The sequence below is a fragment of the Balaenoptera borealis genome (assembly GCF_965194805.1).
Source record: "Balaenoptera borealis genome assembly, chromosome: 8".
Taxonomy (NCBI): domain Eukaryota; kingdom Metazoa; phylum Chordata; class Mammalia; order Artiodactyla; family Balaenopteridae; genus Balaenoptera; species Balaenoptera borealis.
Window position 1 is genome coordinate 51,196,009 of NC_138865.1, and position 25,712 is coordinate 51,221,720.

The following is a 25,712-nucleotide window of genomic DNA, read 5'->3' on the forward strand; positions in this document are numbered from 1 at the left end:
CTGTTGGTCAAATAAGGAGTCATTCAAAACATTAAAATAGTTTCATATAGACATAATACTGGAGCAGAAAAGACTTCAGACCCCAATTCTTCAGTGGGTAATTGTGATTACTTCTCTAATTTCCTCCAAGTCCTCAGAGGCATAGCTATGTTCTATCTGCTAATTCTTAGAAAATATAAAGTGAAACAAATTGACTATATATAGTAGCTGAAATCTAAATTGTATTAGTTTTGAATGGGGTGTCCTGTTTATATCTCCACTGAAACTGTAATCATTAGGAATGAGGAATTTCCCATCCCTGGTCAGGGAGTCATGTGTTCTGGGTTCTGTTAATAATAAGCTTTTTTTTTTTTTAAGTTTTTTTTTTTTGATGTGGACCATTTTTAAATTCTTTATTGAATTTGTTACAATATTGCTTCTGTTTTATGTTTTGGTTTTAAAACAAGCTTTAAGACGTTGAACATTCTACTTGGGACTTCAAAATCTAATCTGTCAAAAAAGGATTAATTCAGACCCTTAGATCTCTAAGTTTTTTTCTTAATTAAACACTCTGTTTATTTGCTCCAACAGAACCATTAATTCATTGAATATTTACTGAGCATCTACTATACACCAAGTACTCTTCTAGAGTCTAGGGATACAACAGTGAATAAAAGAGATACTTCTATTTTAAAGAAGCATAAATTGTATTTGGGAAAAACTATCCTACTTAGTTTTTATAGTTATCAATGATATTCATTTTAAAAAACATTGCATTAAGCTCCATTTGTGTAAATGAAAGTTGTTTTCCATTTTTATTTGCAAAGTATCTACAATTTTTATCATCGTAACTATGATAATAAAAACTTGAGATACAGCAATATGTCTCAAAACCTCAGCATCGTCTGTATCCTCTTCTTCTCCCTGCCCTGCATATGAAATTGATACCGCCTTCTAAATTATGTCATCCTAACACTGAAGTGTTTCTTTATCCTGAAACCAGTTACAGCATTTCAGTCTTGTGCCATCACCGTTTATAACTTCAAACCTTCCTTTTCCTTCTTGCTATTTTTGACCTTTACAAATCTAACATCCCAGTTGGTCTCCTTGGCAGTTCATTGCACACACTATAACCTGAAGAACATTCTTAATGCTTAACCCTAATTATGTTGTTTTCTAATGTAGAAAGCATTAAGCTTTCTTAATTTCCTTCAAGATATAGTTCAAACTTCTTAGGTTGGTGAAGAAAATTCATCCTGCCTGGAAGTCACTGTGCTATTAGCATTTCACATTATCTCTGTTGGAAGGCTGGAGTTTGGTTTTATGAATAAAAGAAAGAACAAAATTATATATTTATTTGCTGAATCATATGTAGGAACTTGTGTAGAAGTGTTATTTCTTTTGGGAATATTCTAGGGACGTGGTTCTAAAATTTTTGTTGTCATAATGCCTTTAGATTTTTTAAAAGTTATTGAGAGCTTTGTATTATGTTGTTTATATCTATCTGTATTTAAAGTATTAGAAATTAAAACCTGGATATATTGAAAATATTGTTATTAATTCTCTTAAAAATAACAATACTAAATCCATTACATATTAATGTAAATAACATTTTTTAATGAAATTAACTATATTTTCCCAAACCAGAAAGTAAAAAGAAGAATGAAATTGTTTTACATTTTTTTTCAGAGCTCTAAAATGTTTGGCTTAATAAGCTAAATTGTCATGTCTGTTTCTACATTCAGTGTGTTGTGATATGTTGTTTTGGTGGAAGATCATTAAGAAAATCTGGCCTCAATGGATATATAGTTGGAAAAGGTAGGAGTATTCTAAGCTTTTTCAGATAATCAAGAATATTCATTTTTAATACCTCATTAAAACTCAATTATTAGTAGGTTCTTACAGGTTAATGATAATATGGAATCTGAAACCATACCAATAACCTTTTTGTGTAAAAGTGAGAGTTTCACAAAGAATATCGATATTACTATGAAAATAATTTTTACCTGATGAACTGCCTGAAAGAGCCTTGAGAACCACTATATAGGAAATAAGAAATAAACTGATGTATCCGTCAGATTGACTGAGACTATAGTTTTCAATTTCAGAAAAAGTCCTAGTTCCTTCACTTATATGCTACATGACCTAGAGTGGCTTACGATGCCTCTCTAGGCAAGACTTCCGCCCCCTAAAATAGGGATGATAATTAATGGTATTAATTTTAAAATATTTTATGATATTTAAATGATGAGGTCATGCATATAAAATGTGTGGCAAAGTCGTTGGTCAATTGTAAATTCTCAGTAAATGCAATCTATTATTGTTTTAAGAAATAAAAAAATCAGTACACTATTGAAAATTAAACAAGAATGTAAGTTAAACAATCTTATGCATTTGATCTATATTTTGGAAGAAGTTTTCAGCCTTCTTGGCTAAGAACTCTGAGCTCCAGGGCATCTTTGGAATAAATAAAGCTTCCAGAGCATCCATATGGCCCAGAGTAGGACTGAATTATCACAATAAAAAAGGCTCAGTGAAACAGAAGTCTTAGGATGCCTGCAAAGATTTTGCCTCAAGTAGTAACAAAACAAAGCAAAATATGTTTATGCAGTTATAAGAGGAACTAACCAAGAGAATGAAAAAAAAAATTCAACCAAACCAATCACAATGGAACTGAGTTGGACAGTGTTTGCCTTGTTTGAGAAAAACATTTTTCCATCCTTTCATTACCACATGCAGTGTATAGTCCCATGTGATTAACAAAATCATCTTGAAACACTGGCATGCCTTGGCCACAGATGAAAAATTAAATGGCAAATTTAAATTCCCGCCTCTCATCTCATTTAAGAGAGAATGTTGTTGCACTTGGATTCGGGTCTGTCTAATCAGGCGGCACATTTCCCATCACGTCTAACACCTGGCTGACTCCCGTGTGCCAACTGTGCCCAGTGCAATGATATGTCTGGAAGTAATTATTTCTATCACCCATGTAAGGGCAGGGGATATGAGTCTCATCACATGCTTACCTTTTACACAGACTTCATTTTTCATTTTAAATGTCTGTGTGAGTTGGCCCATGTACACTCACCTGAGTTCCTAAAAGAGAAATTTCCCCCCAAATTGCAACTGGAATGAGAAGTATCAGATAAGGAAAGTACCCTCACCAGTTACCCAGTCTTTCCTACAAAGCACATGTACACATATAATTTTGATACTGACATTTTTTTCTAAGTGAACGAACAGCTAAATTCATGCTATAATGGTTTGCCATACTCCTATGTTTTGAGATGACATTGTTCTCAGGATAAAATGTCCTGTGAACAAGAAGCCACCCATGACATTGGTTGATGCTTCTTATTAGATTTGATCTAATTTTGGTGTGTGTGTGAATTCTCTCTTTCTCTAGTATATACATTATAGAAAGATACTAGATAGATAAATTGATATAGATATGATATTTTTAATCTAATTGTACAAACTTAAATCCTCCACAGTGACATTATAATCTTCAAATACTTTTCCTTCTGCTAAACTTTGTGCTACAGACATCGATTAAATCATCTTCTCTTTCAGGACCCTTGGGTATTTAGATTATGATATCTTTGGAGTCTTGTTCTGGCATTCAATCAATGCATGCAAGAGAATATGTTGTATCATATTTAGCAGACTAAGCTCTCTGAGGAAAGGATTAGTGAATAGTTACTGAGTACATTTTAAAAGCAGATTTTCTCTGTAATATCTATGTCTATTCTTGGAACATATAACCAGATATGTTCAAAATACAGATGCAAAAAGGAGAGATATCCTAAATAAAGTATATTCATCTGATCTGCATATTTTGAAAGACCCGATTCTTCCCTGCTTTCACATTTTATTTTTATATTTTAATTGGAGCTTTGCATAATTTAAAAGTGAGATGGATAATCAATACAAAGATCAACTCAACACGAAATCTATGCATGAGATCACTAAGGTTTTCTTGGCTAAATGCTGTAAAAACTTGTTCAGTGTCTCCAATTAACATAATGTATTAAAATATATTTTAATAATAATATATAAGGAAGTATAAATACATGATATAGAAGGAAAATCATAGGAAGAACACCACAATCTTACGTGAAACTAAAAAGTGATAATTTTACATAGCAATATTCAATTATATGTATACTGATAAATTGGAATTCCAGTAAAGAAAATACCAGTCCCTTGTAGCCTCCTACCACATCCTGTTTCTCATCTAGTGTTCTCTGAATCTTTCAGCTACAGAGCCACTCATCCAAAAGCACTCTCACCTTAATTCATTTTTAAAGAGAGAAAGTGGCCTCCTGTTTGAGGCAGACATATAATAGGGGCATTCTGCTGTTAACCACATAGGGGGAGGCCATTTTGACATTAGCTAACATCTTCTCTGACCATCAGAATTCTTATATTCACTGACAAGAGAAGGAATTCCGTGACAACAAATGGCATCAGCTGACTTTCATCTCAGGACTCATATTTCAGGAGATTTGAGTAGTGAGACTGCATTCCAATTTGAAGTAGATGCCCCTTCTTTCACACAGAAAAAAAATATAAATGATGAAATTTCATTTTCTGTTTATAAAATCATGGTATAGAAGGAGAATTTGCTTACCAATATTCTAATATTGTTGAACTTGCATACAAAATACAAGTTCGATGTATCAAAAATTTTGTAATAATAAAAATTAAAACATAAAGTAATGAAACTGAAAACAGACCAATAGAGAAAATAAACACATGAGAAGTTGGTTCTTTGAAAACATTTACAATAAATTAAAAACCTTAAAATTATAAGCCATGGGCTTCCCTGGTGGCACAGTGGTTAGGAATCCGCCTGCCAATGCAGGGGACATGGGTTCGAGCCCTAGTCCGGAAGATCCTGCATGCCGTGGAACAACTAAGCCCATGAGCCACCACTACTGAGCCTGCGTTCTAGAGCCTGCAAGCCACAACTACTGAGCCCGTGTGCCACAACTACTGAGCCCACGTGCCTAGAGCCCATGCTCCGCAACAAGAGAAGCCACCACAATGAGAAGCCCGTGCACTGCAACGAAGAGTAGCCCCCACTCACCGCCACTAGAGAAAGCCTGCGCACAGCAACAAAGACCCAATGCAGCCAAAAAAAAAAAAAAAATTATAAGCCATGCTAGGAAAAAACAAAAAAACATACAAATCACCGATATCAGAAATAAATGAGTGGTCATCTCCACTGATTCCATGAATATTAAAAGGGTAAAAAGTAATATTATGAACAACTCAATGCCCACAGATTTGATAACCTAAATTAAATGGACCAACTCCTTGAAAGACACAACCAAAACTCATACAAAGATGTCTGAACAGTTCTCCACCTTTTAAAGAAATTGAATCAATTATTAACAGTCTTCCAAACCTACCAAAGCACCAGCCCCAAATGGGCTCACTGGTGAATTCTACCAAACATTTAAGGAAGAAATTGTATCAATTCTCTATGGTCTCTTTTGGAAGATAGAATCAGAAGGAAAACTTCCTAACTCATTCCGAGGCCAGCATTACTCTGATATCAACACGAGAAAGAGACATTACAAGAAAAAAATACTACAGACCAATAACTCTCATAAACGTAGACGCAAAAATCCTTAAAAATGTTAATAAATTAAATCCAACAATGTCTAAAAATAATTATACACCACAATCTTGTGGGATTTTTCCCACATATGCAAGGCTGGTTCGACATTTAACAATAAATTCATGTAATCCACTAAATAAACAGGTAAAAGAAGAAAAAGTACCTGATCATATCACTAGATGCAGAAAAAGCATTTGACAAAATCCAGCACCCATTCATGACAAAAACTATCAGTAACCTAGGAATAGAGGGGAACTTCCTCAACTTGATGAAGAATATCTACAAAATGCTTAAAGCTAGCATCTTAATTAACAGTAAAAACTAAATGCTTTCCTGTTAAGATCAAGAATAAAACAAGTATAATCCCCTACACCACTGCATTTCAACAGTGGAAGTCCTAGATAATACAATAAGACAAGAAAAGGAAGTAAAACTTCCCACAGGTTGGGAAGTAAGTAATAAAACGGTTTTTATTTACAGATGATATCATTTCTTTGTAGAAGATCCCAAAGAATCAGCATTCAAAAATCTTCATGAAACTAACAAGTGATTATAGCAAGTTTGCAGGATACAAGATTAATTTACAAAAGACAATTGTTTTCTTATATGCCAGCAATAAACAATTAGAATTTGAAATTAAAATCACAGTACAATTTAAATTAGCATCAAAATATGAAATACTTATAAATCTAAAATCTAAGTATGAATCTAAGAAAATATTTGTAAGTTCTATATGAGGAGAACTATGAAATTCTGATAGAAGAAATTTAAAAAGAGCATAATAAATAGAGAGGTATTCTGTACAGATGGGTAGGAAGACTCAATATTGTCAAGGTATCAGTTCTTCCCAACTTTATCTATAGTTTCAGTGCATTCTTAATAAAAGTTCCAATAAGATTTTTTATGGATATCAACAGTTTCTGAAGTTCATATGGAAAGGCAAACAACTCAGAACAGCCAACACGATATTGAAGGGCAAAAACAAAGTCAGAAGACTGACATCATCCAACTTCAAGACTTACTATACAGCAACAGTAAACAAGAGAGTATAGCATTGATGAAAGAATAGACAAATAGATCAATGGAACAGAACAGAAAGCCCAGGAATAGACCCACTCAAATACAGTTAACTGAGCATTAACAAAGGAGCAAAGGCCATTTGATGGAGAAGGGCAATCTTTTCAACAAATGGTACTGAAACAACTGGACTTCCATCCTCCAAAAAAACAATCTAGACATAGATTTTACACATTTCACAAAAGTTAACTGAAAATGGATCATAGACCTAAATGTGCAACATAAAACTATAAAACTCTTAGAAGACAACATAGAAAAAAATCTAGGTGACTTTGAGGTGATGAGTTTTTGGATAAAACACCAAAAGCATAATTTATGAAAGAAAAAATTGTAAGCTGGACTTCATAAATATTGAAAACTTTTACTCTGTGAAACAGAATGAAAGCACAACTTACAGACTGGGAGAAAATCTTTGCCAAACACATATCTGATAAAGGACTGGTATCCAAAATATACAAAGAACTCTTAAACTCAGCAATAAGAAAACACACAATCCAATTAATAAATGGACAAAAGACCTGAACATATAACTCACCAAAACATATACAGATGGCAAACAAGTATAAGAAAAGGTGCCTGATATCATATGCCATTGAGCTGCAAATTAAAACACCAAATATATACCACTATACACCTATTAGATTGGCTAAAACACTGACAACAGCAAATGCTGGTAAGGGTTTGGAGCAACAGGAACTTGTGTTCATTGCTAGTGGAAAGAGTCACTTTGGATGGCAGTTTGGCAGTTTCTTACAAAGCTAAACATACTCTTACCATATGATCCAGGAATTAAGGTCCTTGGTACTTACCCAAATGAGTTGAAAGTATATGTTCACACAAGAAGCTGCACATTAGTGTCTATAAAAGCTTTATTCAGAATTGCCAAAACTTGGAAGAACCAAGATATCCTTCAATACATGACTGGTTAGACAAACAATGGTACATCCATACAATGGAATATTATTCGGCAATAAATAATATTCGGCAATAAATATTATTCGGCAATAAATGAGCTATCAAGCTATGAAAAGCATGCAGGAACCTTAAATACATATTTCTAAGTGAAAGAAGCCATTCTGAGAAGGCCATATAACCATATATTCCAACTGTATGATATTCTAAAAAATACAAAACTATGCAGACAGAAAAAAAGTAACTGGTTATTTGTGGTTTGGGTGGAGGGAGGGATGAATAAGTGAAGCAAAGGGGATTTTTAGGACAGTGAAATTACTCTGGATGGTACTGTAATGGTGAATGCACGTCACTAAATATTTGTCAAAACCCACAGAATGTACAACACAAATTGAATCCAAATCTACACTATAGACTTTAGTTAATAATAATGTGTAAGTATTGCCTTATCAATGGTAACAAAGTGTACCACACTAATGCAAGATATTAATAATAGGGGAAACTGTCTGTGTGTGGGGTGGGAGGGTTTGGAAGTATCTGTGAATTCACTGTACTTTCTGATCAATTTTTCTATAAACCTAAAATGGCTCTAAAAAATAGTCTATTTATAAAAGTGTAGTAGCTTAAATGTCACATTACTTAAGAAGTTAAAGGATTATACCCCAACAAATACTTAATTATACATTCCAGAGCTCTTTATAACAGAATATGAGATCCTGAGGAAAACAGTATTTTTTTCATATAACATCTTTACATGAAAAGAGTAAGCTTAACTGTAAATCAAACTACCGCCAAAAAAGTAAAGGCTTGATATTTACTATTGTCAATACAGAAGAAAAGGGCACAGTTTTACAAAATACACATCATAATATTTTAAAATTATTACTACTCTTTATGGTGAAACACTTTCTCAGAAGAATATGTTTAGTTTGATAATCTAATAAATTGGAAAAATGGAATTAAAAACATCACATACAGTGTATAGAAAAGAATTTAGAAAGTAAGACAGACATTTATACCTCTAAATCTTTCACGCAAATGCAGGGCTCTATTTTAAAGAAGCATCAGGTAAAACGGTATAGATTCAAGTATAACACATTTTCCCACAAATTACTGAGTTTCCTTTCTACCTATTATGGGCCAAGAGAGATGCCATTTACTGAGAATTTAATTTATGCGTCTCTAATGTTAAGTAATTTAATATGTTTTTTTATTTCATTAGCACAAAAATGCTGAAATATGAGTTTAGTTGTTTCCTTTAAGGAGATGAAAAAGTTCAATGAATTTGTGTGTCTGAGATTTGAATTTAATTTATTTGACTTTAAGAGGCTGTATTAACCATTATTCCCTGACTCTTCAGTAATTTACTTATTTAACTAATAATGACTAACCTTAGATGATTTATGTATAAGAAATTACATTTTTGGAACTTGCCATGGATTAAATTTTTTTGTACAAACCTCAGTCAGTGAAGCTACAAATCCAAATCAGGTTAAGAGATTCTAGCAACAACCACTATTTTAAAATAAAGATAACAGGATTTACAAGAAACTTGGTTTCATATCATTAATCTTATGAAGGATATAAAATTGGGTCTGTAATTTGACCATACACAAAAATCAACTGCAGGTGGATTAAGGAGTTGAATATTACATTTTTAAATATGTCAACTTTTAGAGGAATATAAAGCAAATATATCTATTTTTTTGTACTTAGGGTAATAGCCTAGTTATCTATTGTTATACAATAAACTAAAATGTAGTGGTTTAAAACAGCAGTTTATTATTACCTCTCACAGCTGTGTAACTCTCACTTGAGGTCTCTCATGTGGCTATAGTGGATGGACAGATAGTGAATGGGTTGAAGTTTTCCGAAGGCTTGGTTTGGCTGGATACCTAAGATGGTTCACTGATTTGGACAGCAGCCACTCTGACTTTGGTAGGAAGCTCAGTAGAAGCTATCTCCCAGAGTGCCTACAGGTGGCCTCTCCTTGTGGCTTAGGCTTCCCAGAGCCTAGAGTCTGGGATCTTAAAGGACATATCCTAAGTGGGAACATTTAAGAGACTCATTCTGTGTCCTAGCCAGAGAAATCCCAGATTGTCAGTTTTGCTTAGAAAGTCACTAAAGTCAGCCTACATTAAAGGGCAGGGGAATTATATTCCACCTCTTGATATGAAAAGGATGAGATCACATTACAAGACTGTTATGTGGAATGATATTTCTTGGTGTGCTAATCTTTGGAAAATGCAGTATGCCAAAGATAGAGAAGAAGTACTTAGGTAAAATAAATGTACTAATCATAAAATAATACATACAGCGCCATTAAAATGAAAAATTTATGTTCATTATGGTACAATCAGTTTGGAAAATAATTTGTTATTATCTTGAAAATTTGAACTTTCCAACATACCTACCTTACAACTCAGCAATTCTTTACTCAGGTATATACCTTCAAAAGATACTTGCACATTAATAACTAGGAGATGTGTCCAAGAATGTAAATAGGAGCCTTGTTCATAATGGAAAAAACCTTGGGAAAAACTAAATGTCAGCTATTAAAAATGGATAAGTAGGGCTTCCCTGGTGGCGCAGTGGTTGAGAATCTGCCTGCCAATGCAGGGAACACGGGTTCGAGCCCTGGTCTGGGAAGATCCCACATGCCACGGAGCAACAAAGCCCGTGAACCACAACTACTGAGCCTGCGCGTCTGGAGCCTGTGCTCCGCAACGGGAAAGGCCGCGACAGTGAGAGGCCCGCGCACCGCGATGAAGAGTGGCCCCCGCTCGCCACAGTTGGAGAAAGCCCTCGCACAGAAATGAAGACCCAACACAGCCCAAAATAAATAAATAAATTTAAAAATGGATAAGTAATTTGTGATATATTCTTTCACACAATAAAATGTTATAGTAGTGGAATGGAGGAATATTCACATTATTATAGTATTGAAAGAAATGAAGTTAGTCCCAGAAGACTACATAGTATAATCTCAAATTTATAAAGTCCAAAAACAAGCAAAACTAAGGAACATATTACTAAAAACTTGAATAATAATATTTTAATGTAAAAATTTTAAAATAAAAATCAGTGTAAAAAAGTCAATGATAAATAAAATATCAAAAATTTAAATACAAACAAAAGCAGATTATGCAGTATCATGTCTAGCCATATTGAAGCTTGAGGCAAAGGAAAATCTTTAAATTGGTAAATTAGATAGTAAATTGGTAAATCCCACCACTCCCTTTTCAAACACAATTCAGTCGTGTCAAGCAAATTTTAAACTGTGCATTAACTTTTGACACAGCAAACTTGCTCCCAGGAGTCTGTTATAAAGAAATGTTTGCATATGTACACAAAGGTAGATGTACACTGCCAGTCTTTGCAGTAAGTATTCTTCAATATGGAAGAAAATAAATCATGATACATAAAACCAATAAATTATGATATAGAAAATAATACCCAAAGATTATTATTAAATAATAAAGTCCAAAATATGAATTACATCTCCTACTTATATTTATTTATGCAAATACAGAAAAATTAACTAGGAAGATCTACTTCAAACTTTTAACAGCTGTTACCCTTGGAAAAAAGATTGACAAAAAGTGGGAGAGAGAGCTATTAGTGACGAATGTTATTAGAAATTTTTACAAGGGGAAAATATTACTTGATAATTAAAAAGAATAACCCTAAATTAGTATTATTAGAAATAATGTAATATAAATTGCAAAAATGATTGTAGTTAGGGATACTGAATTAGAACTAGTATTTTTCTTTTGCTGATTACTCGAGATCAAATGACATTTCATGAAAACCATATTATTTACTAAATCCATGTTTTACCAGGTTCAGTTCTATAGGAGAAAAATTCAAGATGGCTTTTGGCTAGTTGAAACTTTTAAAAGTGAACCAAAACTGTTCTTGAGTGGTCGGATGTATTTAATAACTTTGACAAAGGTCTAAATTCTGGCCCAGGAGGTGGGTCCCGTCACTCTCCATCAGTATTTGCATGTCTATGCTGTTAATGAGATTAAATATAAGCATGAGAAGCCCCCACTTTTCCTATTTAAAAAAATCAAGCTTTTAGCACATTATAATTTTTCCTCCTAAATTATTTCGGCCAAGGAAGTCAGAGTCCTAAATCGGAGGAGGGAAAAATCTCAGTGATTTGAAGTACTTTCGTAATATTGTTTGCTTTAGATGAATACATTTATAATTTCAATTATTCCTTAAGGCTAATAATAATAATAACAACAATCTCATAAATTCATATTCCAGTTAAAATTCTAGGGGTTGAATTGATACACTTTTAGTATGATAGAGGAAAATATATATAAAGACATAAGTGGGAGAAAATAACATGAGAATCTCATAATAAGACAGAAATCATTTTATTCACTCAAATTTCTTGTGGGAAAGGAGCATATTTAAGCAAGTGTTGTGGAAAAGGAGATCCCAGTCTAAACGTGTGGTAGAAAGTGGGACCCCAATTGTTTTACATATACGGGGAGAAGGAAATGTTTGTTTCTAAAGCAAGTCAGGGAGAAAAATAGTAGGAGGGGAAATGGGGATTGAATTAGTGCGATGAGAAAGATTATAAGCTATATTATACAGTCATATGCAAAGTCACTTTTCTTGGTGCTCTTTGAGCACTAAGAAAGAAAGATATAAGTGATTTCATAGAATTACAGAATTTACAAGATTGTGTAATGTCAGTTCACATCAAGTTAAACTAGCTCTCCAAAGGCCAGGGGATTCCCAGTCAGTACTTGGGTTATTATGCTATGAAAAATGTTTATCTACTATACATATATATAATTTTCCATCTTCGTAGCACTGGAAAATTCCAAAGTTATATGTCCATATATAATTAAAATAACTACATGATTCCTGACCATCCCCAAATATACTTAGTACACAAATATAAGTAAGTGTTAGCTGAAGTCTACAAAGTCACATGGTAAGAAATGAACCCAGATTAAATTGAAAGAGGATGTAGTGAATGTCTATGATACGATTTGCTCTTTCCTGAGGTGTTGGTATCTTCCTCTCTGAACCTTGACTATTTCATCTGGATAATAGAATTCTACCCAAAGGATCAACACCTTGCCCTGGAGTCTGGGATAAAACTGAAATGAATGAGTTATCTTCAGGGTTCAGCACAAGTTAGCAAGTTTAGGCGATGTGCTAGAAACATTTAAGTTGTCTCAGATGGTCACAAAGTTTCCTGGAACCAAGTTGATTACTCTTAGCCTCCTCCAAAGCCTCTTACAATGTGTCCAGGTCATATTTTATGCCACATACTAGGCATTCATGTGCTACGCAATACAGTAATAACAAAAGTTTACACTTCAAGCAGCTGAGTTTGAATTACTACTTTGCCATGCACCCTCTATGTGACCGTGTACATATTACTTTACTTATCTAAGTCTCAGTTTCCTCATCTGCAAAACAGAGAAAGATCACCTATCTTACAGGGATGTCGTAATAATTAAATGCAGTAATTTTATAAAACTGTTTTACACAGTGCCTAACACAATAAGCATTAACTATTATGTGTTTGGCCAAGTTATGGCTGGTATACGCAGCCTATGAAGCCATCCTTTCCTATTTCTCTATATCAGAGGCAGTCTAACATTTTAGAAGTACCATACTAAAAATACATTTTATGTCATAAACCTTTATTTATGTATTCACCTATCATATTTGTCTATCATCATTGTCTTTACCTATCATATTTTATAATATTCTCTGTGTTTTTAATTTTCTATTGTTTATCCATCCACCTATTTACCATTTACTTATTTAACTCATATAACTCAAATTTTAATCTGTACATACTCATTCTACCCTTTCCATATTCCTAAAAGGTGACCCTGGCTGTTCTCAGGCTCATACTTCCATGTCCATCCAGCTTCATGCCGACATACGTAGAAATAAGGAAAGGAGGCCAGAGAACAAATAAAAATGTTTAGTTTGGAAACATTTTCCTTGATCTTATTTACTGTATTTGGAGTGAAGTTTGTGTTGATCACATTTACTTCAACAGCAAAGAATGTTTTGTTTCTTTTTACTCCATTGTTACACTTGGATAGAAAAGGGGAAAGACTGTACCTCTTATTTTTTCCATACCATAAAGCTTGAATAAAGTCTAAGCACTCATAAGTGTAGATCTGGGGTTGGCCAGCTGTTCCCTGCATGTGGATAGTTGTAATGACTCCCTGGGTTCCCTCAACCTAAAACAGACTTAAAAAAAATGCTGTCATATGAACATGGCACCTGCCCTATCACGTATGTCTCCAGCCATCTGGAATGCCACATAACCAAGTCCTTGACTCAATATTTTACTTACTCCAGTTTTGCTGCAAGAGTTTAAAAATAAACTCTCAAAAAAAAAGACTTTCCTTATGAGTAGTACATATTTTCATTTTTGTAAACTATGGGATGCCATCAAAGATGTCATGACCCATAAAAATGTATAAAATAACATTTATATCTTAATAATACTGAGTATATAAATAATACTTGTGATGTTTTCAGAAAGAGAGTACTTTATATTTTTCAAGGGTATTCTAGGCTCTGAAATATATTTTCATTATCTCTTTGCATAATTTTTCTTTAATTTCATGAAACATCCTTCAGGTAAACTTTTTGACTTATCAAGAAAATATCAGTTTCTACCTACAAACAGTGCAGATATTGATTACTTTAACACTTCAATGAAACATAATTTTTGAGGACAGGGAGTGCTTATAAAGACAGATAGAGATAATATGCCTGAAATTTTACTAGCTCTAGCTTGTGTAATTATATTTTTATTAGTCAAGAATTCAATGGGGATATCTAGCATTTATACACAAATTAAGAAATATAAATTTCTGTTACATTCTTACTATTTTTGTAGCACAAAGCATACTACAGCATTTTAACATGATTTAAGGGAATTATAGTTTTACTGCTTTGAGCTTAAATAAGAAAAAAAAAATCAAATAGCTAAAAATTACGTTAACTTATCGGTCACATTATTTTTTTAAAAAAACCCTCAAAATTATCCGAAAATGTCTTGTATTTGTAATGTACAATTTTTCTGTTTCAAAAATAAACTCTCAAAAATGGATTTTTGATTTTGTGTTAATGACAGTTTTCTTTTGGTTCAAAGGAAACATTGGTAGTAGCATGAACACCTGAAAGTACAGCAGGCATTATAATGGGGTGGATGTTGCTGCTGCAGTTGTAGTTAAAATGGGTGCTTGTCAGCTTCATACTAACGAATTAGCAATAAATAACATGTATTGTAACTCTAGGAGGGAATATACTATTGTCTAGTACAGATAAATACATATAATATAAACTGTGTGCCTGAGACAAAAAATACTGCAAATCACATGCACTATACAGTTATACACTCTCTGCAGCAATACTGCAACCAGAGAACAACACGTATTTTTAAAAGTTACCTTCAGTGAAACACTCCTACTTCCATCAATTTTATCTCAACCAATCACCATATTCTGTGGATGGCTGTGCTGATATTAGAATCCTTTCTCTTTCTCTAGTCAAAATGTTTTATATATTTTTTGTCATTTTATTAATTTCCTGCTTTGGGAGTAATTTTACTGTCAATTCATGAGAACTTTGAAATGTCATGAAACTTTTGGAAAGTAGAGTACTAACAATTAAAATTTAACCCAGAAGTACTTTTGACAGTTATCATTTGAATGTGCAATCTCTGCATATAACATAAGTGAAGGCAAGGGGAAAAAATCTGTAAAATGAATAGAGTTTTGACAGCAAATATACATACTATACAGCACATACTTATGTATGTCACAGTAGTAGCTTCTATAACATACAAATGCATTGGAAAATGAAATGCACAGAGACATGAAGCTATGAGGTAGTGCAGACTGTCATTTTTCATGTTAACAGAGTATTTTGTCAGCCTTATCCAGCAAAAACTCTGATGTATGAAACAACATTTCTAACAGATCTGTCACCCTCTGTCCTTCCTTTTTATTTTGCATACACATCTCACAGTTCTCTGAAGGGTTTGTAGCCCCATTTAGCCCTTCATGAAATCCCTGAGCTGCCTTTTTCATCTGGAGCCTCCGTGCACAACTGTGAATACTGCATCTTTCATTTCACCTGATAGGTGAGGCTTCCCCAAATCCCGGGTACTGTTAGAGGACTTGAGGAATCCTCTGTAAGAAGGAAATCATGAGAGCAGAAGGAAATATCTGCTCTCAAGAGAAGTCCCTGAAGAAAAAAATCAATCGCGTGAATTAAAAAGCTTTTGATGAATAAATAATTCATATGCAATAAATTAATTAACCAATTTTCAAGTCAGGCTTAGTATAGCATTCTAGAGTTAGCTAGCATTGCATCAATCAAAATGTAATCATTTGGCTTTGCTTCATATGATTTTCAAATACAAAATGACTGTGCCAATTGAAGGCTACCATTTAAGAGACGATAATAGCCAAAACCAGGTAGTTGGGCATTTGCTTTCCAATGTACAAACCAAGGACTAAAACAAGTATTTCTTCATAAACACTATGACCACTGTATTTAATAATGTTGACATTTACATAAATGGATTGCAGTGTAGTTGTCGAACATATATTGGGATGATGCCATAATCCTGTTTTAATTAGATGGATGTTGTGAGCATAGAAAAATCACAAGCTGCACTCCCTGTGGTGATGCCATACTGGCAAGGAATCAATCACCACGGCTCTGGTTGCCATAGAAACTGATAGCTTCTGCACCACCATCTAAGTGGCAAATGATTGGTGGTATACTCATAACACAGGGAGAGCAATGAGTTTTTCTATCCTGTCCAGCAGCTGTGCCAGAGAGTTAATTAAAAGCAGAGAACATGAAACAAATCTAAATCTGTGAAGAAATGAAATGTACAGTACAAATTGAATTCCCGTGTCGAACAGAAATTAATATGCAGCGCAAACCACAGAGCTGCCTGAACAAGCAGCAGCTGGGAATCTTGGGAAATGCTGCCTCTGAGGCGGTTAGAGCTGAAATGTGGAGAGGGCACCTCCTTATCTTATTACCTAAACAAGCACTTTGTTCAGTATTTGTGTTGACTGATGCATGCAAATTGAAGCCTCAAATGTTGAGTTCCCGTTTCTAAGCAGGAAGGACAAAGCTTAACTAAGATTTAATTAACAAACGGTTAGCAACTGCAGTTTATCAGCTGTGAACACAATGTAAGTAAATGTTTCTACTTCTGTACTAGAGTTCACCAGACAACCTCTGTGAAAGTCAATGTGTTTTTATTGATAAGCCACAAATTCGGAATTCGTATTTCAAATATTGCAAGCCGAGGACCAAGTATCTGAAATGCTTTCCTAAGAAGTAAGAGAAGCTCGACATAGAAATAAAGTTTATTTTCTTGTTTCCATAGAATGAGCTACAACAGATCAGGCATGAAATATTTAACTAGAGAGAATCATGATTTCTTGGTTCAGTCCACATCCATTCTAGGATTTCAGTGGTATCATTTGGAAAAGTTAGTGTTCCAGTAACCTGTTCTCTGTGTGAAGCCAACCACTCCCACTGGGCAAGTAGAACAACCCAGGGAACCACACCATGTATCTCTACAACTGTCAAGTATGTGTGTTTATAAGAATTAGAGGAAAGAATAACATCTTAGATCATGCAATTTACCCTTCTCCCCCAACTAGGACAAAATCAGGAAGTGAGCATGGCTAATTATGGAACAGCAAAAAATGGAGAACTTCAGAGTTTATATCATTATGACACATTTATATGCACTTAATGCTCATCTAATGAACTGCTAGAGTTTTTCTTTTATCAAGATGTATTTTCATCTAGTTAGTCCTCTATTTCTAATGGCAATTGAATTGCTTATCTAAGAAGTATTTACCCAATTCTTCCAATAACCCATTTTAAGTATATTTTCCAGGGTGATAGAACAAGAAAGCAAACACCATGCTTCCATATTATACTTGCTTATGATGGATACATCTGTATGAAACAGATTTTCATATAGTTAAGAATTACTTGGTTTGAATATATATATATGTCCATGGCATATGGAGCAAAGTTCTGAAGCAGCTTTTTCAAGAGGAGTTTTGTACACTTTGCAGACCATGAATAGGTTTCCAACAACTGGTCGAATCAATGCTATTTTAAGAGAAAGACTTCAATCTGACATAAGATGGGAGAGATGAATGAAAATGTTATTGAAATAAAGGGAGGAGGAGTTTCCAATATTATTCTAACTGTATCATTTTAAATATAGTCAAGTTAATTATACCACGCCTATTATAATCTCTGAGTAGAATCACTAATAATCATTAGTAGGAAAACCATCTGATGTCTTCATGGAAGTGAGTACCTGAATACACGAAAAGAAGAATTTTTTAAAAGTACATAAAGTGGGGGCTTCCCTGGTGGCGCAGTGGTTGAGAGTCTGCCTGCCAATGCAGGGGACACGGGTTCGAACCCTGGTCTGGGAGGATCCCACATGCCACGGAGCAACTAGGCCCGTGAGCCATAACTACTGAGCCTGCGTGTCTGGAGCTTGTGCTCCGCAACACGAGAGGACGCGACAGTGAGAGGCCCGCGCACCGCAATGAAGAGTGGCCCCCGCTCGCCGCAACTAGAGAAAGCCCTCGCACAGAAACGAAGACCCAACACAGCCAAAAATAAATAAATAAATAAACTAATTTAAAAAAAAAAAAACCATGAATGGGAAACCCAGAGGATGGTACACCGTGTGATCGGGAAAGGTTTCTAAAACACGCACCTCATTTTAAAAAGTACATAAAGTGTCCAAAAATACTGAAATATGGTGTTAGAATGTACAAAATAAAAAGTTTAAGTAGTTAATGTGTAAGGCTAGAAATTTGTATGGTAAATATATCTTTAAGTAGACATTTCAAAATGGAGTTCAAAAAATTTTAATGCTGATCAAAATATTCCTTTAAATGCACAGATGTAGGAAGTTTCAAGGTAAATGTATATTTTCAAATATTCTATGTGGTTAGAACCCATTATATCTGGTGTTAGGGTCATATAATGGGATTTTATGAATCATGAAATAGTAATCTCTGTGGTTAATAACACTAAGGATAAAATTCTTGAATCCATATCCCTTTTCCCATTGTCATTGTCCTGACTTATGTCTCTAAAATCTCTGATTTGAATTTTTATTATTGTCCCCTAACTGATATCCTTGGAGTGCCATTTTCATCTTTACATGGAGAGGAGGGGATTGATATGTTTCACTTGATAAACCTCTACAGGTGTTTTGAGAATTGTGTTTTATTTTACCCACCATACCCAGATGAGAACAAGGACTCTAAAGGAGTGTATTCCAACCCGTGCATTTACCAAAATCAACTAGAAAACTTGAAAAAAGATAAGAGAGAGAGAGAGAGAGCGCTTGAGTGCTGGCTGGCAGATCCCCAGGATACTGTAAATCCTGATCTAGTGGTTCTGCATAGCACTGAGCATTCAAAATTTTAATAACTTTCACAAGTGAATCTGAAGAGCAAAATCACTTTAGAAAAAGAGACAAAAATTTAGCCCTAACCAATTCTGACATCTATTGATCTTTCACCCATTTTTATTGATGACCATTTCATCTGGGGAGAATTATGGTGAGGTCCCATAATTTGTATAAGTGATACTAATCTTGTTACCTTCTTAGTCAATTTTTAAAACCATTTTGGTGTGACTGACTTTATGAGAATAATAGTAAGGCAAAGGATCTTTTCTTCATAAAAATACACATAAATTTACAAAGAATTTACAAGATTTTACTGACTCCCCAGAACCATCCCTGATAAAATAATCCCTCCTTCATATACTCTAGGTTACATATATGGCCTTCTCAGAATTTCTTCTGACTTGCACTTTGCGTTATACACTTAGTTAAATTTTAGTTGCTATCATTATCATTATTATTTAATATATGTAAGATCCTTTATATAAAGACTTTAGTTACAAATATCTTTAGATCTAAGTATCAGGAAATAAAGCTTTGTTTCTCCTGAAAAATAAATCATATGCATTTGTAAAAGAATGTTAATTAAAGTGCAACCATTTTATTCTCAGTGTCAAGTGAAGCCCCCAAAGTGATATAAGCCATATACTAAATTGAAGTACAAGACCACTATGAATGACTTGCAAAATAAGTCTGTAGAAAACCCGTCCTGCAACTCTGAGCTTCCTCTTCACAACAAGGATATAAATAAGTTGGGAAGTAGGATGTTAACGGGTGATTCTTTGAAGAAAGTTGGTTTGTGTGTGACCCCATCCCATAAGTGGGTTTCTCCTCTCATTTCTATTCAAAATAGAAAAACTTAAAGGAGACCTTTTGGAGAAAGTATAATGTTTCCCCTGAAATGTGGAAGCAAAAGTCAACTGATATCCTACCAAGCCTAGGAAGTCTCAAGGATGAGACTGGAAGATTAATCATTCTCACAATAGAACAACAGAGAGATCGCCATGTCAGGCCAGATGTTGTCAGAGCAAATTATATATGAAAGTGTCCTGTGGAGCAGATGTAGACTACATACCACAGAAACCTGGTATGGGGCTGTCTTAGAGACTGACCCAAAATATTGCATAGAGGGGCAAGGAGCAAGGTAACTTAGATATTTCTTGAATGAAAGAATAAATACACTGACTATAATACATATGTCCCTTCTCCAGCAATGCAAGGGTTCTGAAAACCCACAAAATGTCCCACAAGAAAATGAATCATTTTAAAACACCTGTGAGACTCAGAGAGCTTGATACATAATTACAGCTTTAGTCAAGTAAGAAATTCTTTGTGCTTCTCTCCTTTTGTCCAGCATCTGTACCTCAACAGATCCTGAAGCTAGATTTACCTCTAATATTTAAGGGTTCCAAGAAACATCATATGTCTAAAGAATTATCTATGAATTAAAGGAAAAAACTCTTAGATAAAATATGTTCTGTTATTTTAACTGACAAATATACATTCCTAAATATCTGAGGGATCAGAGTTGAATTTAGAATTCTTAATATCCTTTTAGTCCATTGCTAGAAACTGGCAGAATATAGAAAGCCCACCATTGGTCTCCTGATGTATTGGGAAAGCATATAGCCTGTCTCTCTTCTCATCTTACCCCAGCTCCTTTCAGCACCATGAGGAATCTCACAAATATACAAATACCCAAGACCAAACGTCCATCTTTCATCCTCATTGCTACAGACAACTGAACCGCGGCCACCCCCCAATCTAAGGCGTGATCACAGCAGCAGAGCAGCCCTCTTAGGAGGGCTACCCCTAGGGAAGAGCCCTGCACAGACCATGGGATCAGGCTTGGCATCATTTGGGCAAAGAATAACAGGGTCCTGCATACTTCTAGCATAGTGAGGCTAGAGGATGCTGGTTCTTAAAAAGTATTCCTCCTTGCTCTGGATAATCTCTCTGTCCCATGTGGCTGGACAAGACTAGGAGATAGCCAATAACGGGACTCTGTAAAACACAGGATCCAGAGTAAGAGCTCCCATTCCTGGGTCTAAGGGAAAAACTGTCTGGAAGAATCAATGACCATTATTAGCATGATGAAGAATAGAAACACACACACACACACACACACACACACACACACACTCACACACGGCAGAGAAAGAGAGCAGAAGCCAACCATGCCCTCTTTTCCACTGTGTGGAGCTGGCCTACGGCTTCTGCAAATTAGTGAGAGGAGTAGCTTTAACTTTGGGAAAATTTGACATATTGATTCCTTTAGGCATTTCAATTGCTCGATTAGTGCTTTAAATTACTGACTGGGGGACTTTTTATGACCTGGTAGTGATTCAAAATTAATGAGACTTGTCCCAAATTTCATTCAGGGGAAGAGAAAGAAATTGCCCCACAGGAAAAAAAAAGAAAACAACATGTTGCGTATAAGTGAACTTACAAGTCCTGCTTATTCAATATAATTATTACAACTTTGTTCCTATAAACAATGAGAATTTTGTAGTTAATCATACATTTCTTTGTTTTGCTTTTTGGGAATCTCAGTCAAGTATGTATACTAGTTATTTACTACATAGGCTCTTACGGACTATGCTTGCATATTACCTTTTTCTCTGGTCTTATGTTTCCATCTATATTATTCTTCGAAGGTTGTTAATATTTCTATTTTATTTTGTAGTGCATGTATTTTCATAACTGGCCAAAATACTTTGTTTATATATAAACATTTATATATATATATATATATACACACACACACACAATTTTTTTCTGATTTGGTTATAAAACAAAGCAAGATCAGATCAGAACAGACTGGGCCATGGGAACTTGAGGGCCACGAGCACTGTCTAAAGCACCATGGAAAATTCAGGTATCATTAGGAAGATGATGCTATCTAAAGAGACCCCCTTTCACTAATTGGTTGTGTGTGACAGGTAAAAGATAAATTATAGCCAGCATTTTAATTTATTCACTTAGCAAATATTTGTTGAGTGCTTATTCTGTGTCAGTTATAGCATGCAGACAAAACAAACCTGGCCTCTCCACCACTGAGTGAGAAGGGTAGTGGCAATGCTGCTTTATTTTTTCTATGTACTACACAAGACTCCACATTTGGTTTAATGTTATCCGGTTGCTGTCATGAAATCCTAACCATTTTTGAACATGGAGAATTTTCAATTTGTACTGGGCCCTGCAATTTATGTAGCTGGTCCTGGACAGTGGCTGTATGTTCTAAGTCTTTGCCAATCTACAAATTCCCCCAAACACTCCCATGTCTCATCTGGATCTGGCATTCACACTTTTTATGCCTGTGAATGGATTTAGGCTTCTTAAGACACAACGCTGGCCCATTAGTGTGTCCCTATCAGGAATAAAAAAGAACAGTTTGAAAATTTACACAAATCCTCTCCTGTGTCAGCAAGACTCCAGAGTGACTTATTTAAATGATTATTTTGTAATGTGCTTATGTTTAAGGAGAACAAGTCTCATGGGAGAAAGAATTGTGTGAATTGAAAAAAACTGTTAAGTAATCCTTAGTAATCTGCAGATATGACACCATGTATTATTCTTATTATCCTTTTGTGACTTCTGCTTGGTAGGGCTCCTTTCTAGCTATATCCTTTAGCACAGAAACTCGAAACCTTAGGGGGCATTAATTTCTCCTTCACAGTTCTCTGCTATTCAGGTTTGTTTGTTTGTTTGTTGTTTATTTATTTATTTGCTATTCAGTTTTTAACACATACTGGGCACCCACAAAACCTTTAGTCTTGTTACCTGTGTATGGATTCTTCCCTTGAATGGCCTAACATTTACCTTTGCGTCCTTAGTACATACTAGAGGCAGGGCCTGAAACCAAGAACTATTTACTGAGTGATTGAAATAACTTCTCATGTTCAGGACTCAGGTGAGCATTTTACATGTGCCATTTTATGGAATTATATAGAAATTATCCCACTCTGTAAGCTTTTATAAAATTCAGAAAGTTGTATTTGATCCCTGTAATGCTCTCCTTGATACCTTTGCAATGGGCGTTTTCTTTGTGATGCAATTCTAGTATATTAAGGCCCTTGAGGTAGTTCAGAAACTGCTCCTTCTGCATGGGGTTCAGACATCTACCTTAGACTGTTGCACCATATTAAGATGTTCATTTAAAACTTAGGTCAGTCACTGAACCAGGCTGAGTTCTCTGGAAGCACAGCTGACATGGAGTTTCGGGTGCAAGATGTTTATAGGGGATCGAAACTGGTGAAGGGCTTGGGCAGAAGCAGGATTAGTGAGAGAAAGAAGTCAAACTGTAATGTGCCTCAGCCAGCCATACAGAGAGCTTTGGAGGGAGTCTCACTTGTGGTTGAAAAAGCAGAGCCTGTATATCATCTCACTCAGTCACTGGAGGCAGGTGGCCTTGGGGTGGGCTTGCCCTTGAGCAAAGTGGTCTTTGCAGCTGAGGCAGACCCAGAAGTTGCAGAAAGCTGAAGGCTATCTCCTGACTGCTCTCTGTGTAGCTGGGCAGCAAGTTCTTCCTTGAAATGAGATCTGGGTAGTGCATCCCCATGTCTATCACAGATTTTCATCATAATACCTCCTGGTCTAACTTACTAGATTAAACAATCAGAATAATTAAATTATGAAAAATTAAAATTCTATTGTATAGTGAAGTGAGGTGTTCAAAACACGTGCACCATCATGAAAATTAGAGCAGCAATTATATTCTGTAAAGCACTACAAAAAAGGTTTCACAATATATTTTTTAATTATAATTATGGGTCTTTTAAACATTATGTTATCTATTTACCAACAGCCTGAGTGAGGAAACTTTGAATAAAATATTATTGTATCACTGACAATGCCATTATTCTCATGATCCTGGGTGACTTTTGCTAGACCTTATAGACTCTAGACAATCTTTTTTTGTTTCAAAATAGAACTGTTGCTGGCTTTGTTAGTCACAAGGAGATGTAATATTTCATCATCAATTTCATTAGTATTTCTATTACTCTATTACTTTTTTCTTATCCTCCAAAGGGTATTATTTATTATGTTCTATAATTAATTTTTTAAATTGCTTGTTTGAGTAACTTTTTTATACAAAACCTCCAAACACTTTAACAGAATTAACTTTTTTTTTTTTTTCCATAGCTATATACCTAGTACATAGAAAAGCTCCCAGTACAATTTGGGAGGTAAATAAATATTTAAGTGACTAAAATAAAAATGAATGAGTTGGCAACACCCCGGGACAGTCTTAAATAAAGATGTGAAACAAGTACTGAAATGATGGTACAGTACAACACTGAACATTTAAAATGCCTTAAATTCTCCAGCTCTCTAAACAGAGAAGACACTCAATAAATGGAGCTCACACAGTGTTAACACATATGAAAAAGGCCAATGTGTGTGTTGGGAGATGTTAACCTTATGCTAAATATGATTTATCAACACACTGTTGTTGTAAGAACTAATGCTGGCCCAACCTAATGAAAGCACAGCATTCTAAAAAAAAGATAATGGTGGTGCCATGTTTCTTTTCATTAGTTTGATCATATCTGAGGTCAGTTGCTTTAGGTTTTGACAAATGTGAATCAGTTTCTAGGACAGGAAAGTTATAGGGCAATGAGAGAGATGTAAAAAGATATTTCATCTGGACTACCTTCTTCATCTTCAGAAAAAAAAAACAAAACCCCTATATGTTGGCCCTCTAGTTCCAGGAGAATCCCAAAGGAAATAAAAGATGCAAAAAAATTTGGATAGATCATTGTACATAAGTTTTCATCCTAGGAATACACAATTAAAAAACTAAAACAACTTACACAGATGATGATAGGAGAGTGTTCAGTAAGCTAGGATGAGATGCAGTCACTAAAAGTAGTATTTTTAAAAGTTTTACAGGCTTTAGACAAGGCGTGTGATACATTTCAATGAAAAGTAATCTGTCTCAAACGGTTATTAACAATATAAGTTCAAAATATGCATCTCTCTCTTTCCATAACCAGAGGGAAATACACTAAAAATTTTAGAAATGGTATTGCTTTTCTTCCTTTTTTATTATGTTTTCCACAGTAATGATTTTTTTTTTTTTTGGTTTATATAATCAGGAAAAGAAAGCTCATGTATAAGTCAATTATTTGTATCTTTTGCTCCTTTCCCCTCATTGCAAAACTAAAATTTACAACTTATTTCCTGACAAAGAAAAAGAAAATATGCTTGGGGATTACACATATGTGCTAATTCAATGTTTTTATTTTCCACTATCTGAGTTTCCTAAATAATATTATTGATTTCAACATGTCTGCTTTCAAAATTTGTTCAATTAAGCTTACTTAAATAAATTCAGGAAGAGTAAGGCCAAAATCATATGACACAGGACAAAAGGAAAAAAGCCAAGAAGCAAATAGGGTGAGGAAAATAAAAAGCCTAAAAAGAAATCTTATTAGCCAAATTCCAGTGGTTGAACCAAAATGCCAGTATAAGCTTCCTGATAGCTTGCATGAAAAAGGCAACAGCACATTATTCTAATTAATTAATCATTAGGAAAGTATTAACTTATCAGGAGGGACTGGACATATACTTTGAATATGTTTTCATATTAATTCATTCATGTATTTAACAAAAGTTCATCGA